The sequence below is a fragment of the Macrobrachium rosenbergii genome, chromosome 6 (assembly GCF_040412425.1).
Source record: "Macrobrachium rosenbergii isolate ZJJX-2024 chromosome 6, ASM4041242v1, whole genome shotgun sequence".
In the NCBI taxonomy this organism is placed as follows: domain Eukaryota; kingdom Metazoa; phylum Arthropoda; class Malacostraca; order Decapoda; family Palaemonidae; genus Macrobrachium; species Macrobrachium rosenbergii.
In genome coordinates, this window is record NC_089746.1 from 64,200,199 (window position 1) to 64,221,116 (window position 20,918).

The 20,918-nt window shown below is 33.2% G+C and overlaps 1 long non-coding RNA gene across 1 annotated transcript in view; it reads right to left on the bottom strand.

Annotated features, from left to right (window-relative positions):
* Positions 1 to 2,445: 2,445 nt before the first annotated feature.
* The window catches only part of LOC136839652 (uncharacterized), a 101,303-nt gene continuing 82,830 nt past the window's right edge, over positions 2,446 to 20,918 (bottom strand). The window contains exons 2-4 of the long non-coding RNA XR_010853428.1: positions 7,034 to 7,447; positions 3,102 to 4,921; positions 2,446 to 3,029 (exon numbers count right to left, since the gene is read on the bottom strand). This is a non-coding gene — a long non-coding RNA (uncharacterized lncRNA). The remainder of the gene's footprint in view (positions 3,030 to 3,101; positions 4,922 to 7,033; positions 7,448 to 20,918) is intronic.

Below are 20,918 nucleotides of genomic sequence, written 5' to 3' on the forward strand. Positions count from 1 at the left end.
GATTGTCATTACAAGTATATGGAGCAGGAAACTTCATTTCATATGATTTCAAGATAATAACAGTAATCAGAAAATATGTACATTTAATATAGCTGCCAAAATTTGTATACTACGTTAAAAATTTGAATGTTATCCTTAAACTTTTGAAAATAGTTTTCTGGTGCTAATAAATGCATTTTTAAACACGTTATCAAATTCTTACTATTTTTCTATGAAATGAGCCTAATATGCACATTCAAAAGGGCAAGCAAGAATGTTATTGCCAAGTTTTTTTTAATTCACGTAAAAATTAATTTGTATTGCCTTTATTTTCCAGTTATTGTTTCTTAAAGTGAAACAGAACATTATGCTGTTCAATGATACCTACAACCATATGCTTGACAGGATTTTAGTATAACAAATGGCTTAAAATTTTAAAAATTTACTTATGAAAGAGTGACACACTTTCACACATTTTGCACTTTTATGAAAGTTTAAATTCTCTAAAGGATTTTTTATAAGGTATTAATGTCATTCTCATTTGGTTGGTTCAACAAAAATTGACTGGCCAGCCTCCCTGTCACTTATTAGTGCATCTGTGTGGTTTTCTTCCAATATCACCCTTATAGCCTTGTAATTCATCTTTATTTTCTGGATCTTTTTATCTTGGTGTGTAGGCCCTCCAACTTCCTCTTTCTTAAGCGAGGAATGGCCGAAGGTGCCCCAGTGCTTAGGCTGATAGTCTAGAGTTCATGAAATTAATCAACAAAAATACAGCTCGCAGTGGGTAAGATCAAACATCATAAGCTGTGCAGTGTTCAGCACTTCAGGACTTGATAAGAGATCAAGAGATCCATAGTATAAGCAATTACAGTTCCTGTATCGAAAACCTCAGAATCAGAAGTCCTGAGGTTTTTCTGCTTAAGACCAAGGTAGTCGCCAGATTAGAATGAGAGTTGTGAAATAAGTAAAGCCATCCACTTTTTTTTAACATTATTATTTCATTTCTATCTAGATATTCAGCTTTGTCAACAGTAATCTCAGAAAGTTTAAGAACAGTCTTTAGCCTATGGTAATAAACGCTTCATCTTGAAGTTCATAGCTACTTCAATTTTTTCATTAAGAATCTTAATGTAATTCTTGCGTGATTGTCTTCGTCCTGACATTTTGCTTTTAATACATATTTAAGTTGAATGAAAAAATTACTGGTCTGTCACAGAAGCATTTGGTCTGCTAATATGCAGGCGTTGATGGTAATGGATTTGTTTCGTCATGTCTTATAGAAATTACTGATATAGGTTGATTCAGTGTTGATTTTATCAAGGTGATAAACAATTATATTAACAATTATCTTAGAAATGATGATGGTAATACCACAGGGTAATTAGGAATTTGTATTTTATTGGCTGGTATGATTCAGATACGTTTGGCTTATGATTAACACTGAAAAAATGTGATAATTTTGTGAAGAGTAATTTTTTAATGAGGGGATAGGTCTGTCACAGAAGCATTTTTTTCTGTGGTGAGGATTGTAAGGGCTGACTGGTGTGGTGGTGGGAGTTATATTTTGAATTACACTGCTTTATGACTGAATGAAAGTAACTCTAATACAGTCAAACACGTCTTTTAAATTTTTGGGTATACTGAACTGATTATAGGGTTTGCAGTGGGAGGAGTTTAATGACGTCATGAACAGAAAAGGTGGTGGTTTTCCGCCCAAGATACTGGTGACTTCCATAAAGTTCTGAAGAAAGGGTGGACAGCACTGGTCAAAACGAAAATTTCATTAGTTTCTTCTGTGTTTGTATGTCTGCCATGGGGTAGGGGTTTGATTTTGAGTTATAACCTTCCTGGGGTCACATAGGGTCCGCTTGCCAAATTTTGTCTGGGTCTGTCAAGCGGTTTGGATTTCTATAGCAGACTAACATACAAACAATTTATAAATACACATATATATATACTCATATATATACTATATATATATACACACATACATATTTATATAATTATATATATATATATATATATATATATATATATATATATATATATATATATATATATATATATATTGGTAGACAGATATACTCTCAGAATTTCCCGTCCATTTGGTAACAATCAACCATCGTATCTTAAAAATACAGACTTTACAATCATTCAGAACGTGTAAGAAATTATTCAAGTAGAGCGAGGCTTTACTCGTCCCTTGTCTATGCGATAAATAACTTTTAATGGTGAAATGTAAATTTTTTTGGAATAACTTAATTAACGCTATAAATAAAACGCAGTCTTAATAAAAAGTCTGTGATTAATACGTTTTATAATTTAGTAGTGTATAGTTTGAATGAAAAGATTCTAAAATATATGTTCCTTCTAGTTGCTAATATTCTCATCTCTAATATCATCTAAAATTCCGAATATAGAAATCATATATATAAGTTTCATATTTCCAATAAAATGCATTGCTATCTGTGTAATCAGTATTTTATTAACTTGAAATACAAAAATATATGAAATTAGAAACTATTTAATCAGTATTTTATTAACATGACATACAAAAAATATATGAAATTAAAATTATTTCATTTTGCCCCAGACTCTGTATTTGTAAAATAGATAATTTTGGTCAAAATAGGGATCCTGACGAGGAAATTTCATGTATATACTTAGCAACTCTAAGTCAGAAGATAATCGTTTGGCAATCATGTCAAGCTATTGCATTATTATTGACCTTAGTCAACCAATTTATATTTTTAATTAGCCTACCAGGGAACTGAGGGCGATTCCCCACATAAAAATGCATGAGAATTTACACATTTTTTGCCTCAATTTCTGTTCTGGACTGGAGGCGACAGATGGGAAATCGGGTGAAATTCTGTCAGCCTCTTGATAAAGACATTTCCCGCAACGACTGACTGACTGGCTAAAACTCACTGACATTGGTGTTAAAAATATTCAGGGGGGGAAAATTGTAGTGAAAAACATGACAGGATGAAAGAGCATTGTTATACCGCTCTTGTATCGGATACAGAATGCATATACGCGTATACCTGATACGGTGAATACGCGTATACCTGATACGGTGAATACGCGTATACCTGATACGGTGAATACGCGTATACCTGATACGGTGAATACGCGTATACCTGATACGGTGAATCTTGCCCTATATTCCGAGGTCTTCGTTTTTCAGTATATGAAATGCATTAGCTGGAGTGAGGAAAACCTGCTCTCAAAATATATCTGTAGTATTATCGATTTAAACGATGTCGCGGATCTAATGGCTATTTAGTGCAAAGCCCGAAAGAAATCTCGAAAAATTCGTCTGCAGCTATATGTCGCCACTGCAAACTATAATTAACGCAGCGATCATTTGGACATTATGTGTGTGCATGGTACGAAATTGGTCTATCAATTCACTTGATTTTACTTAAAGTCAATCCCGTGTTCACCCGACTGCCTCACTTATTGGTTCATCCTGAATAATTATTGACGCCATCAAGCGCTATGCTTAAGGTTTTGGTGGAGCAAATAACATAAAAAGTATTGCATTTTGTGCAAAGTGGTTTTCTTGTGAGCAACTTTTACTGATTTCAGTAAAAAAAAATAAAGCTATCAATAAGATCAAATGCAATACATAAACCCCAAAATCCAATTAACCGTTTTGATTACCGCTTTGAAGCTTTATAACCGCTGACTGGGGATATGACAACATTGATCGTTTCATGCAGGTTTATATTCTTAACAATGGATTTCCATGAAGGGCAATAATGCTTTCCCTGACTTCCAGACCTTTAAATGAAAACTATAACAAAGTAACACTGTGCTCAGTGTTTGAGGATACAGGAATAATTCCACGCAAAAAAGGAGGTTTAGATTTTCACCAACCTGTATGTAGCAAACCTGCTTCGTGATGACTTACAGGGAAATTTACTATTCCAACGTGGCGACGCGTCGGCAAACTCACGGTAGCAAGCAGCTGAACCTTTTATTGGTTTTAAAAGGTTACTTTTCTCTTCACATAAAACTGTTTTTAATCTCAATAATTCAAAACTACTATCCCCTACGTATACCTATATTATTCATGTAGTAAAAATGCCAGAATTTTTTATATGCCATCATTATTGATTTCCAGCGGGTTTGATTCCTACACTCATTCAAATTAGCTGTTGTAAAATGATTGAAACAAGCAGTAATTATAAGCATTCATAGCGCTGACCATTACATTACATTTCCAATTGCCTTCGGATCCATACTGATAATAATAAACACACGAAAGGTTGCGATATATAACATTCTCAACTCATCATTTTAATTGCCTCTGCAGACGAGTACATCCGTATTTTTTTTTCATTTATCTTGTTTAAGGAGACAACCTTTTATTTCTTTAATTAATTATTTTGCTGTGGATTTGATGGCAAGTTAATATTGCAGTAAATTATACTATCGTCAAGATTTCAAAGTCTGTTGGACGTGAACTTACAAAGATAACTTTCACTAAATGTTCCCAGGAAAAAAGGTGTAAAAAAAAAAAAAAAAAAAAAGGTTAGAGATAATAGGAAAGTAGATTCTCAAATGCTGTCTCTGGATCATTAGCTGTCCTGTCGTGTTATCACGAAAAATCCTGTCAAAACCTATTTCTGATCACTGACGTTGTTCCAAAGAAAAAAAAATCCTCTTAGGCCTCGTAGATTTTAAAACAACCTTGCAAAGCAAACATTCAGAGATAAAAAAAAATAACCATTTGCGTTAAAGGAAAAATAGCAGTGAGGAGAGATGATTCTGATTTGCACTAAAATAATTCCAGGCGTTTTATATCTTCCAGTCTTGCAACGGGTAACTCACTGTTTTTGCAACCTAAAGGCATGGACCCACCATTCGTGAATGGCAAGTTCACCCTTACTGCAACTAAGCCTTCTTTCCTGGAAAAGCTTTGCGTGACCTGGAAGAGAGAGAAATAGGGTAAGAGCAGAGTCGGGGGGTGGTGGCGGGGGGTTGTTTAACAGGTTATGTGTGCAATGGAATTCAATAAACGATAATGCAAAATATGTGTCTCGGTACCTAGCGTAGAACACGGAAGCGCTCTTGGCAAGGAATGACAATTAGTCTGGAAATACTTGAAGAGGCGAGATCCTATGTTATGAAATCCGAACTTGTGATAATAGTCACGTAAATTCTAAATGATTTTCTGAAAAGCAGAACGTCGCTTTCAATGCCTCGTGAGATAGTTTAGGCTTTTTCGTTGTTTCTCAACATGGAAACCTAATGCCCTCCGTTATCCCCCGTAGGAAGGAAAAAAAAGGAAAGGAATCTGTCGACATAACTCTTCAATTCAGTGATAACAAAAGCATGAAGAAAATTCCTAATCTTAGCCACAGAAAGAAAGAAACAGGTACTGAACCGCGTGACTGAAAATTGCTGATTTTCTCAGAATGCATGTGGAGAGAGGTGGACTGATGGGTGTTACAAGGTTGACTGAGAGGATGGGACTTTTCTGCCTCAGTTGAAAGGAGCCTTGACTAAAATAAAACTTGGAAATATGAAGACAAACTATTTGCAATGCAGAGGAAAACCACCTGAACAAGGATCAAATGAAGTACCTGATATTTAGTCGTAAAAGTCTTTGAGGGCAATACTCTGAATACGAATAAATGGGTTTTCTTAACTAACAAAGATGAGTAAAAAATACAGCTATTTGTTTTCCAGCCAAATTTAGCTGTTGGAACATTCCAAGCAATCTAGAAGCTGCCTGGATGCCCAGAACATCGGTAAAAGTGAAGTTCAGTTAAATCTTGACATGAAAGAAAATCTCAGAAATTTTAGAGGTACCAGAGGTCGTTGGATCAAAGAACAGGTCGACAGGAGAAAGTCTTCAAAAGAGAGGAGTGAAACTGTCACAGGAGAGAGGCCATAGCTCCCAGGAATACCGCAAGAGATGGGAAGGCGAGCTAATGTTTACAATGAAACATATGCCATCATCTCCATTTCTAGTGGAGTTCTCTCGGTTCTGTCCGCTCACCTGCTCTGCCCTTCCTAGTTATTCTCATTCTCAATAACCTTCTCTAGTCTACCTACTCTTCATACTTCTCTTATTCGTCTTCTATTGATCTTTTTTTTTTTATTGCAATCCACTTCAGTTTGCTTTATTTTCAACAGTACTCCAGTCTTGTACAGTCTATCTGAATAAGGATTCCAAACCATCAAAACTTAAGCGAATATGGAAGACTCAAAAATAAATTATCCTATTATTCTGTCTCCAATTGCTATGAGAAGAATATGTATAATTATACATATATACATGTGTGTGTATTTTATATATATATATATATATATATATATATATATATATATATATATATATATATATATATATATATATATATATATATATATGTATATAAATATATATATATATATATAATATGTATATAAATATATATATATATATATATATATATATATATATATATATATATATACATACATAACTATATATATATATATATATATATATATATATATACATACATATCTATATATATATATATATATATATATATATACATACATATCTATATATATATATATATATATATATATATATATATATATATATAATATATGTATATGATATATATATATATATATATATATATATATACATACATATCTATATATATATATATATATATATATATATATATATATATATACATACATATATATATATATATATATATATATATATATATATATATATATATAATATATGTATATATAATATATATATATATATATATATATATATATATATAATATATGTATATATAATATATATATATATATATATATATATATATATATATATATATATACAATATCTATATATATATATATATATATATATATATATATATACATACATATCTATCTATATATATATATATATATATATATATATATATATTATATAATGTAAAACTAAAGATAACTTTTGGAAAAAAATAACTGTAATGAACTTTTGGTACACTGAACCATTGTTACAGCCTATTACCTCAAAAGTTGCAGAACCAATATCACTTCTCGGTACATCATCCCAAAGTTTGACTATGAATTAAATAGAAGACCCCTTTTGCTGTGCAGTGAGACACTGTGCCGTCTTGCCAGAAAGTAAATGATAACGCCAAGCGAATGCCATCAATCCGTTTTTGAGAAATCCGCACTGCAGTCCTCTTCAGAACCATAGCGATAGTGAGAATAAAATGGAAAATTTCAATCAAGCATAAACGAATACTGTCTTAAGAAGAACTTCATGTGTAATAAACCGTTGATGTGAGATGAAACACAGGAGATTGAATGTAGATACATTAGGCTTGCCATTTACGAAAATGCTGTTGATGCTGACTGAGCTAGCCTTATGCCAGCATTGCTTCTTACTTCTGGAGTAGGCCACAATGAACTCTAGCACCTGTGGAAGAGAAAAAAAAGGTCATTATTTATAATGTGTGGGGTTAGTAGTTTGGTAGTTAACATTCATTATTTACAATGTGTGGGGTTGGTAGTTTGGTGGTTAACATTAATGTAAGTGAAAGTGAAATGAGAGTAAAAACAGGCATATATAGAACTTTTAAGTTGCATCCTCCAGTGAATAAAATATGATCGAATAACCTTTTTTTTCTACAAAAATCAAGATTCGTGAGGGCTATTTATTTTCAACAGCTGAAAAAAAATGAATGTAAGTTGGTGAACTTTGGAAAAAGGGCGTGACTTTTCAAGCGTTGCTACGAGAAAGAAAAAGCTGGCGGTAGACACTGACACCCAGGAAGCGTAGATATGTGTGGCCTCTAAATCTAGTCCTTGAATAAAGCGTGTAAAAATAAAAGCCTCTTGCCTTCTGAGCTCCTTCTTTAAAGGGAAAGCCATGTTGAGTAAGCATCGTGTACTTAATTTTACTTTATGAATAAACCTTCCGGAACGTTTTAGTGATGTGGTCTCCTTTAGTCCTTCCATACAAGGCAGGTCAAATAGCTGGCATTTATACCATTCGTAATGGTTTCCGTCCTCATAAAGTAAGCTGAAAGGAATCTGTTTAAGCATTTTTACTTCGTGGTGTAAGTTATATTATAAATAAAAGAAAAAGGTATTCGACTGACATTTAAAGCCCACTAACATATATCTGAGGAATTTGGAGTTTTTCCTTACGAAATTATTTTCGTGAATTGTTGGTTCATATTTTTCTTTTCAACAGCATTTGTTTATGAATAACATTTAGTAAAATTCCCAACAGTTTGGCCTTATTCTTATGACATATAGTTATGTAATTCTGCAGTCATTAATGTCTTTCTTTTTCATGCTGTCAAATGATTTCTGCAACTTTAACTTGGAGTAACAGCCATAAATCATCTATAATAACAGTCTTGTTAGCATCATTTACTTCACTGTCCAATTTTTCGATAAAAAATACATTTCTTTAATATCCAGTTATGAAATACTCTTTTTCTTACACCATTTACAGCAATAAATTTTTGGATTTGGATAAGTTACAACTATTTCGATCCTAATGCTGTGCCGAGTGACGACCGTTAATTCCTTTTTAATGTAAGCGAACTGCTAATGGATTTTAAATTAATATAAATGATACATATTATTACATCTATATTCAGAGGCAATTGTCATAACCTAAAAAGTTCGTGAATAGATGAATATTATTTAATGTGGGTTATGAACTGTCATAATTTCATGAATAATTTTTATTGACTGAATTGAGATAATATGCAATTAGGTCAAAATGCAGTTTCATATTTTAAAATTGAACTGAATACAAGAATGGTCGAGTAAATGTGATTCATATATATATATATATATATATATATATATATATATATATATATATATATATATATATATATATATATATATATATATATATATATATATATATATATATATGTATATATATATATATATATATATATATATATATATATATATATATATAGTATCTATTGGTCACTTGTTTATCAGATGCATAAATAATTGTAATAATAACAATGCCCTCTTAACTTCTCAGTTTTGACACACACATACATACATACATACATATACATATACAGTATATATACAGTATATATATATATATATATATATATATATATATATATATATATATATATTTATATATATATATATATATATATATATATATATATATATATATATATATATATATATATATATATATATATATATATATATATATATAATGTGTGTGTGTTTGTGTGTGTATATGAAAAGCTTATAGGTCACAAGTATTTTATGAATTACAATACACAGTAGATGTTTGGTTAATAAGTGTGGCTCAGGCATTCTGAAGAACCTTAAGAGGATGATTAGCTGTTGTCTGGCGCATTTCCTAATTAGTAAAACTGTATACGTCAGGTATTCTCAAGACGTGGGAACTTCCCTGCCTGGCAACAAGACTTTGTGTGTGCATTCGCCGGAAATGTCCAGGTTCTGGTTAATTAGTAGGTGCATTTCTTTTGGGCAGAGTCCCAGGGTGTGAAGGAATTAGTTATCACACAAATGATCATTCGAAGACCAACACTGAACATTATTAAAAGTCTTCGGTGAAGTCTCTGTGGTTCGAGACCTGTCGATTAAGACTGTGAACATTGCTGTTTGGATGTAGGAACAACTTTAGATTTCCCAAACTGTAGATTATTCTTTTCATTTAACATATATCTTACTTGTGTCAAGCATTTATTACGCTGTGTGTACTTTACAAGTAATGTGGGAGGAATTCCCATATCTTTATTTTTATGCTTTTGCTTAATAAGGCTGCCAGAAAGCGTACGAAAGCTTTGTTTTGTACAGTTCCATACTTATGTATACACTTTATATAACTGTGGATCTTTTAACTAACTATAATATTAGAATTATAATCCCTTGTTCCTTCTTCGTCATTTATTACAAAAATAAAAGTGGAAATACAGGTGAAAGCGCGTGGGCGCAAGATTTTACTATAATAATAATAATAAAGTCCGTTTTACTGGGAATAGTACTCATCATATATATACATTATAAAAGTATTTCCTCGAAGCAGTTGACTAATTTTGCCAAGGTATAGTTATCTATTTTAGTTTTCTGAAAACTACTGTGCCGGCTTTGTCTGTCTGTCTGCACTTTATTCTGTCCGCCCTCAGATCTTAAAAACTACTGAGGCTAGAGGGCTGCAAATTGGTATGTTGATCATCCACCCTCCAATCATCAAACATACCAATATGCAGCCCTCTAGCCTTAGGAGTCTTTACTTTATTTAAGGTTAAAGTTAGCCTTAATCGCGCATCTAGCAACGATATAGGCCAGGCCACCACGGGGCCGTAGTTTTAAAAGTTTCGTGGGCCGTGGCCCATACAGCATTATACCGAGACCACCGAAGATAGACCTATTTTCGGTGGCCTTGATTATACGGTGTACAGAAAACTCGATTGCGCTGAAGGAACTTTGGCGCATTTTTTACTTATTTAACACTATTTCACTCCCAGCACCAGAGAAAACGACCAGTAAACACAGCGTGCTTAATACGTAACGCTCATCAGGGGTACGTATCCGGACCGTATAAACCAAGGTCTAGATACTCTCTAGACCTTGGTATGAACAGCCTCATCAATTTCCACGTAAAATTAATATAAGTACAAAGACGATACCTACAGCTCGAATCTCCCGTCATTCCTTTGATGATCCTTTTAACCATCTTATGCAACTCTGACCCAGATGTACAGTATTTTCTTTTGCTATTTTATGCCAACCATACAGTCAATGCAAAAATGAGGGGCACCATAAAAAAAAAAAAACATTCAAATCCATTAAGCCTAATTTTCGACCAAAATAATAAATAAGCATACTAATGATGTGGGCAGAAATCCCCTTGCCAGCAGTGAAATTTATAACACGTCATAATCACTCTGCTTGATTTGCATTCTTTTGACGGACCGGGGATCATGTGATCAAAGCCATGCTGTAATGCTTTATGACTGCCAATGAAGCGATTATTTCAGGATCGTTGTGAAATATACATTGAAATCTGCCAAGAGTTTAGGAGAATTACGGCGCGAGGATTAAGCATAACAACTGTAATGTTTTTCATTGGAATGCTATTTATAAGTCTGCAGTTTCCAGAGCGGCAGCGATTACAGGACGCGCGTTTGTATAAATTAATAATGCATGCTGGCTCAAATATGTCGCTTAAACGTGTCTCGAACAAGGAAATATTACTCATATGTGAATGAAGAGTGACGTGCTTTATATATCTCAGAAAAAAAGTATAAAACAAACCACCTAATGAGAACAGTGCTTGAAGGAGCGTTTGCAGAAATCGCATGGAATGTCACTTTTCAAATCAGACGAACCCAGAGAGGTTTCGCACAATAACTGGCATTTTTTTTTTCTTTTCAGATTGAATGCAGAAAAATCAGTCCTTTGATGGACAATATAACTATTTTCTTTTGTAATTTTAATTGCACTTCATGTAACCGATATTAACAATTCTGGTCGTAGAAAGCTGGCCAAAAGGTATTCATATTTAAAAAAAATTTTCTCAACTCCAAAAACTACGACATAAAAATGTTTTCAGATTCTGGTTTCTGTCGTTACTGACAAAAATTATTCCGTTGTCCCTTTTCACTCTGATATAAGATATATATTCTTACGTGTTCTCAGACGTGAAGGGACTAAGATTTTCTGTATAATTTTCATCTTCAAGCTATGATGAAATATGAAATATATGAACAAATAAGAACAAGGCTTCTGCAAAAGCAGGAATGTCAAAATATTAGAATGAAAGAAGCATTTTACCTGGGAATAACTGACAATGAACTGTGTGAAAGCCAAAATCTGTGAAATATTAAATTTTCGAAAATAAGAACGCCAACCAGGCTGTAAGCAAAACGATGGCAAAAGCTTAGATGCTTAGGCAAGGAACAAGCTGTTCCCTGGTAAATGATCCATCCACCCGAGCACTCTTTCTTCATCCTGGAATCATTAACTATAAAACAGATTGCTGAATTGAACTGAATATAGAATTTAGGCCAAAGGCCAAGCACTGGGGCTTATGAGGTCATTCAGCGATGAAACGAAAATTGACAGTAAAAGGTTTGAAAGGTGTAACAGGAGGAAAACCTCAAAGCAGTTGCACTATGACTTAATTTTTAGGAGATGGTGGAAAGCAAGATGGAACAAAGAGAATTGTTTCTTCAGTTAAGAACCTGAAATCTTCCACTGCATTCTATACAGCTTAGCTGACGACCTCATTTACAAAACTGAACGTTACACTTGCTTATAGGTCTCTCATTGCCGGCCACTATTCTCTCTTCATTAAAGTTCAAAATGCTTTCTTTTATGTCTCAACGTTGGTCAAGTATATTAAGGGCTTTTCTTACTCATCTGTTTTCGTATCTTCACGCCCCTGGAGGTCAAAGTTACAAGTCCCGAAATGTGGTAAAACGACGTTAATTTGAGATGTTCGAGACAGTAAGTCCCGCCTTTCTCTGGAACGTTATGCGCGCCGTTTTGAGATTGGACTGAGGTACTGATGTTCTTCTGCTCTCTAGTATTGGGAGAGAGGCTGGCATTGAGGACAGCACGTTTAATGCTGAGTTCCTAACCAGTTACTCTAGCTTTGTTATACGTAAAACAAAACAAACAAAAAAAAGCATTGAGAAATATTAAATTTTAATATACAATAATGCTTTTTCCTAGTAAGATCTGTTAAATGCTCCACAGGCTCAATAAAAAGGACTTAACATAGGCTATCACCTTCTCTCTCTCTCTCTCTCTCTCTCTCTCTCTCATTTTTGTCAGCAACATTTCTCTAACTCTCTCACCACTGGATAAACAACTTTCAATGAGTGGCGTATCAAGGGAGCTATAATAGTTCTGAATGATCAGTTAAGACAGGACAATGTTTGTCACCAGAACACAAACATCGAATGACTGTCGGGTAAAAAAAAAAAAAAAAAAAGGGGGCGCCCTGCCTAAAACGGTCGATATGCAGTGGCACTGAACTCCAGCGCGAATAGTTTATTAAAGTAACAGTTGTTATGACTTCGAAATAAAACGCTCTCTGACGTCAGCTGGGGGAGAGACAATAGCATCTTTTTGATCTTAATAAATGGGAAGTTTACTTTCCCGCGAAGCCAATATCATAAACAGCATGGCCATTTTATAGTTTGGAAAATCAGATTAAGGCAGGAGGGTCAGTTTAATTTGTTCGTCCAAAACTGCATTCCCAATATCACTGTTGTGGGAAATACCCAGAGAAAAAATACTCCGAAAGTTATAACGACATGGCCGTTCCCCCTCCATCCTGCAAATGGAATTTGAAACCTCTTAACGTATGGTCCCTCCGCACACATGCACGCAATTTCACACACCAATAAAAACCTATATGATAATAATGATAAATAAAACCGGGTGGTAGCGAGGTTGTGGCTCCATCAGAGTTTTTGCGTTCTCGACTCTATGAGAAGACTTTACTAGTTCCTGCAGTGCTACTTCTGGCTGTGTCAGGTTCTGATTTTCTGTTTATATATATATATATATATATATATATATATATATATATATATATATATATATATATATATATATATATATATATATATATATATATATATATATATATATATATCACATAACCACAGGTGAAAAATAAGAAATGGGTGTAGGTGGTTTCGACTTTACTTCCAAGTCAATGGCTTGGAAATAAAGTCGAAATCAGGACCTACACCCTGTTTCTTATTTATAACCACAGGTGAAAAATAAAAGGGTGTAGGTCTGATTGGGTTTACTTCCAAGTCTTGAAGTAAAGTTATATATTTTTCACCTATATATGTGATAAATGAATCACGTACAAAAGTGATACTAATCATATATATATATATATATATATATATATTATACATTAGCTGAAGCCACTGGGAAAGTTCAAATTGAACGACAGAGTGCCGAGCACTTTCGCGTATTTAAACACATCTTCGGGGCACAAAGATGTGTTAAAATACATGAAAGTACTTGGCACTCTGTCGTTTCAATTTGAACTTTCCCAGTGGTTTCAAGCTAATAAAACAAAATCACGCGCTTACTTTTGTGATTTCTTAGTGTATATATATATATATATATATATATATATATATATATATATATATATATATATATATATATATATATATATATATATATATATATATTATGTATGTATTTATGTGTTTATGTCCACTGTAAGGGTTGTAGCTTCCAGGTTTTTCATCCAGTTTGCCATCTTATCGTCCATATTTTTTTCTAATTCCTTCGAGACTGACATACAATTAAAGCTGGATGGACAAATAGATATTACGCCTGGAATTAACCACGGACTTAGCAAACTTGAAGCAAGCGTCGCACCACTCAGATACCACCGCCTACAGGCAAACTGCAATTCCCAAAGGTTGGAAGTGGGTTGCCACATCAAAGTATCATATTGGTCACAAAGCTCTCATATCTCTTCTTTGCCCTATTAGTGTGGGCGTGTACCTTACTGAAAGCCTCTAAATCCAAAAGGAAATGAATAAAAAAATTAAGAGGTCATATGAGCTATTGCAATAAACAAAATTGGCTAACACGACCAATAGAATCTACAGTTTTAAGGTGTTAACATTGCATGAAAATCGTTAGTATAAGTATTTCCCAAGCGTTCATAGAAACACACGTGGATTCAGAGAATTTAATTCGCCTCATTACTGTATGGGAAGAAGAAAACGTTAAGCTGGAGGTGAGTGGAGATCAGTATAAGATAAAGAACAGGAAAGACACGAGTTGTGGAATTTCACAGAGGCTTTTTGCGCCGCTTCACCAGGCGATGGAAGGAGTAACAATATATATATATATATATATATATATATATATATATATATATATATATATATATATATATATATATGTAAGGTTTTTTATTGTTCCTTTTATGTTCTTCGTTATATGTTTGCATAGATTTTAGTCTTTCTCTTCTTACCTTGGTTTCTTTCGAGGTGTCCTTCAGATCCTTCATGGATGATGTGCTATCTTTGTATATTTATTCCTTTTAAATATTGATATCTCTCAGAAAGGCGTATAGAGACGAGATCGGTAATTTCTTCACTTTAATTAGTACTTAATATTATAAAGATCAGTACAAAATTAACAAGTTACAACGATAGAAACGAATCACTCTTGAATCAGTCTATATGGGGAACACGGAAGCGATTGGGAGAAGTACTCTCCTTGAAGGACACAGTTCTGACTCTCGTCTCCTCGTCGGTCTCTCACTCGTTGAACCCTCAGGAAACTTGCTATCTGTAAATCTCCACCTCCTTCTAGCCTTATTGGAAGGATTAATCAGCAAGGCCTCCCCTTCAAGTAGCTGATTGGAAGGACTGTAGTGGGTGTGATTCAAATCTCTCCTTAGAGGACTTGATAGGAGGTGATCTTAGGTGAAGAAGTATATCACTTGGGTCAACCCCCAAATTCCTGGAACTTCCACGAAAACACCTTCCGGAGAAGGCGGGACTATAGAATCAGCTGTTGTAAGCATTTAGACTGTGCTGACTCATGTTTTGCTTGGCTTCAATCATGAGGCCATTATTTCCCATTTTACGACTGTTTTTATGGCTTAAACACGATATACTGCAATGTAAACATCTTGCGTATTGATAACACGACACAAAAGCATTTGGCCGTTATCACTGTGTTCTTTGCCTCTCTCTTTACTCTTATTTCTCTCTCCTTCTCTCTCTTAACTTTTTCTCTTTCTATCTCTCTCTCTCTCTCTCTCTCTTTTCTATTTAATTTCCCTATCTATTCTACACCACAACATCACTCGGTCACGCTACCTCACACTGCCCTCAGTGTGACAAAAAGAATATATTTCAATGGATGATTGCTAAATCACAAACAAAATAAAGTATTTATATGATTTCCCATCAAGTCAATTCTCAAAAAATATTTAAATTGCACAAACTGTGTCAATGCACTAATGCAAAAAAATCAATTAAGAATATATGGTAGAAAATTCACATATATTATATCATGAATCAAAAGAGATACATATACATACATATATATACATATAATGAATTGTTATACTGTAAAATGGTTAATTGTTTTAACACACAATGCCAATAATAATACATAAAGAATTCAGTAGCAAATTATGTGTAAAAGATCATTTTACTCTTCATTGGTCCTCTTTATTTCTGTTATAATCTGCTCAATATTTGAAATTACCACACGTTTGACCAAAATTGCAAACACTATTATTACAATAATGATTATGACCAAATTGAACAGAGACAGAATTGGTGAAACATTTTCTTTGTAATAGAAAAATTCATCTACTAAAGCCAACTCATTTATTTGTTTTAACTCTAACTGAGACAGTTTAAATTCTTTAACTTCACTAGAGTAGTTCATGTAGGGCTCATTTTTATGGATTGTGATTTCTGTGAAGACATGAGGTTCATAATATAATTTATTAGGAATAACTAACTTGCAAGTCTTATCAAAAGCATGGACATTATTGAAATTAATTTCAGTACTTATATTATGGCAATTAATAGTTGCTGTTACTGAACTTAGTGAAAACACAAAACTGACTGTTCTACTATAATGGAAACAAAATCATGTTTGGATAATTGTGTACACAGTACTGTCTCTTGATTCTTGTTTTCAATTATTTCTTGAACACAAGGATAGGCATTAGTAGTTTCATACAGGTTGTCAAGGTTGCAAATATACTCTTTATCTTTCAAAAGTATACAATCTCTTAATTGAGCATCAGTAATAAATGACATCATTAGTCCATGTTCTTCTAATGCAAAATTGATGTGGTTGACATTTGAGATAATTACGTTTTCCTTTATCAACATGGGAAAAGGATGTATGGACATCAGTACATCTGCCTCTTTTTGATTAAAAGGTAAAATTAGAAGGATCTTATTCTTAACTGCCTTGGTGGTTATCAAATTATAATAGACCATTATATCCTTTACCATAGGGTATAATGTCCTTCTACCAAAAATCACTAATTATGCCCTCTAATTCTCTTGGGTTTATTAATGTTGACTTAATATTCCTTTATAGGCTATCAAAATGGCATTTAATAGATCTTTATGGTCTTGCAATACAATCCTAACATTGTTCATAAATGTACTTAAATGTTGTTCATCTGTTATTATCTTAATCTCTTTGGTAATGTTTGTGTTCACTTGATTAATAAATTCCTTTATTTTTTCAATTCCTTACTGTTTAAGTTTTGAGAGCTTATAATCTTATTTAACACAATGCCTCTTGTTGCTGCCCATTTCTCCAGTTTGTCTATACGGGCACTTTCTTTTTCTACATTAGAGTCTGTCGCGACTCCAAATAATTGATTAAGTGCTGTTCCTATAAAAGGTAAGAGGATCGTTTGGATCTTGTATTTAACAAACTTCCTATGTCATTATCTAGTTTTTCCAACAATGGTAAAACACTGTTATTTTCACTTTTCCTAATTAATGATTTCAATTCCCTTTGGACATCTTTCAATGTCATTTCATTGATAAGCACTGATGTAATGTCAATACTCACTATGCCTAAGTCCTTTATTAATTTCACAGATCCCTTTTTCTCTAGTAGTGCACCCTTCCGGATCACCACCTCAGATGACACATAAAGCAGTGTTATGATAACCAAGAAGAACCGCATGTTTGTATCTGTAAGAATAAGCCTTATCAGATATTCTGTATACATGAGGTATTTTAATGCCTACACATTGTTTATACCTAATAGTTCAACACTTTACATAAATTTATCTTTTTCTTAAATTGTATTTGTTATTTATTGGTTCCTGTTCAACTTCTTTCAATAATTCAACTATTCTCTTATTGGACCAAGAGTCTGTTTTTATTACCTTTACATGATTGGTATGAACAATTCTTTCCTTTAGATCACTCTCACTTATGATCTTTAGCTTATTTAACTTCAACACTTCTAATACCCTGTAAGGACCTTGGAACTTTGCGGATACTTTTACATTAGGACCTTCTGGAACATGATTCTGAACATATACCTGAGCACCTACTACAATTTTTGGTTTAGCTGTATTTTTGTCATAGTACTTTGCTTGGACACTCTGAGCTTCCTTAAGTCTAGTCCTCGTCTGTTTGATCGTTTCATATGTACGTCTAGTTTTCCAGGCAATATAGTCATCGTAGTTATAAGTATGTCGGGGTGGTGTTGCATCATCTAGTAACGTATTTGGTAGTCTCTTCTCGTATCCGTATAACAAGTAGTGTGGTGATTCTCCTACTGTCTCATTTACAGTATTGTTTATAGTAAACTGTACGTCTTCCAAAGCTAAATCCCAGTCTTCTGTATTAGGTTTAACTAAAGTTTTCAGGATATCCTTTATCTTACGATTCGTTCTTTCTACTGCTCCATTTGAACTTGGTTTATATGCTGTGATTTGACATTTATTTATCTCATAAAATTCACATAATTTTCTTAAAAGTTCACTAGTAAATTCTGCTGCGTTATCAGAAAGAAGAACTTGGGGACATGAATGTCTCGTAATAATTCTAGATTTAAGAGCTTCTGCTACTGTAATTGCATCTCTATTTCTTACTGGTACGATCTCTACATATCTTGTTAGATAGTCTAAAAAGACTAATATTTGTTTATTCCCCCTAACAGTTGTTGGAAATGGACCTAAAAAGTCCATAGATACGACCTGAAATGGATTCAACTCCGATGGGTATTTTTCAAGTGGAGCTTTTGGATTTACGTTACCTTTATTTCTATTACAAACTACACAATTTTGTACAAAGTTCTTGGCATCCTCACTACAATGGGGCCAAAAATAGTTTCTGGTTAGGATTCTAGTTGTCTTTTTGATTCCTGGATGTCCTGCTAACTTGTATGAGTGTGTTAGTTCTAAAACTTCTCTGATTAGTGTTTTCGGGATGTATAGTCGAGAATAACCATTCTTCTTCTAATGTTAGTAATGGATTGTTAATAGGTATTCCCTTACAAAAGATAATGCCTGCATAAAGTGTTAGTTTGTTATCTGAGTAGTTCTGGACATAAACTTCACAAGTATCACCCTTCATGTGGACTAAAGAATTATCCATTCTGACAAATTCTGGTAACTCTTCATTTAGTAAAAGAACATCTTTAACTCCTATCTCTTCTTTTCCCCTTAGATGTATTTTTGTTAAACACTTTGGATGCAAAATTACCTGTCTGTTTAGTATTAATTGTACTTTATTATCATCAGCAGTGCTTACACAACATACTTCCTCATCTTTTGTTTCTGCAAAGTAGCAATGTTCTGCATCTATACTAGTTTCTTCAGTTCCTGCTATTATATCTTTTATATCTACTTTATTTATTTTGTTTAACAACAGTACCTCATTTACTAATTTCCCTTCATTATCATAGCTGATTACTACATTGCTATAATGTTCTGTATTTATCTCTGCATAATTATCCTCATAAATGTCTTGTTCCTTGTCATATTCAGAACACTGGAGATCACCTTTATTTATTTCTGGGTCACTTCTTTTGTTGGAGGGTATAATTTCTGGATGTGCACATCTTATCTTTCTAGTCTGTAATTTTGGAAATTCCTCCTTTCCGTTACCAATCATTTTAATTTGATTGTTCTCTTGATGATAGGTTATTTTCTGTATGTCTTTGTCGCTTGTTGAAGTCGTCTCAGACAAATTGATCAGATTTGGGTGAAACTTTTCTTCTTCAAGCGTAAAGCATACGCTCTTTTTATTATCTTGTGTAACGTTAATCCTTCCTTCTCGGCAATTCAGTATAATTCCACATTTCTTCATTAATTTATATGAGAACAACACCTGTGCGGGAAAGAACCTGTCTTCTAGAACTATAAAACTTTCAACAGTTTTATGTGACGAAAGGTCTATTTCTAAGTTCACATTGCCTAAACTTTTTATCTGTTTACCCCTTTCTCCTTTTATTATCTTGCTTTGACCTGAATTAGCGTTTCTTTAACGCCTAAGTAACTTGTTAATGTGTGTTTATCTATTATGCTTACAGTACTACCTGAATCCATAAGGACAGTACATAATTTATTCTGTATTGGAATTTTAATGATAGGTAAATCCTTTCTGATTATTTCTTCTTCATCCATGGAAAATACTACTTCTTTACTCTGCAATATGGATAGTGCGGATGAACCTTCACTTCTCCTATTTGCTAATTCTTCTCTTAATTTATCTTCTTGAAGGGACTTTCTTGTGGTATTCTGTGTAGGGATAAATTGTCATTGATTTGAAGACTTATTTGATGCTGAGCGGTTACTACTTAATTCAACTATTTCTTTATTTCCTTCTTGTGTTTTAAACCAGCAATTCTTTGTTAAATGTCCTATTTTCTTACAAACCGTGCAGATTCTAGGTTTTCTACACTCATTTGTAAAATGATTTGTATACCCGCAGTTTTCGCAGGCTGTCTTGGGTCTCGCCCCTTGAGCGGAATAGTTCACTTGGGTTGAAGTGTTTGTGTTTGAGTTTTGACCATATCTATAAGGTTTGTGTGGTCCACTCTTTGTTAGATTGTTTCTTCCCCTTTGATCTGGATTCCATTTTCTTTTAGTATTTTGGGCATATTTCCCTTTGAAAGGTATTTGGTCTATTTCCTGCTTGTCTGGAATTATCATAGAATTTATTATTCAGTTTAAAATTAGGATTATTATTTCTGACTTTCCTTTCATTTTGTGTTTCTGTTGTTCCCTAACGAATTCCTTGGATAGATTTATCTCTTTCCTTTGGATTTCTTCTCTCATTGTCTTCAATGTTTGAAGGCTTGTTTTTCTGGGATCAAGTTTTATTTTTCTGAAAGCTTTCTTTTCCTCTTCTCCA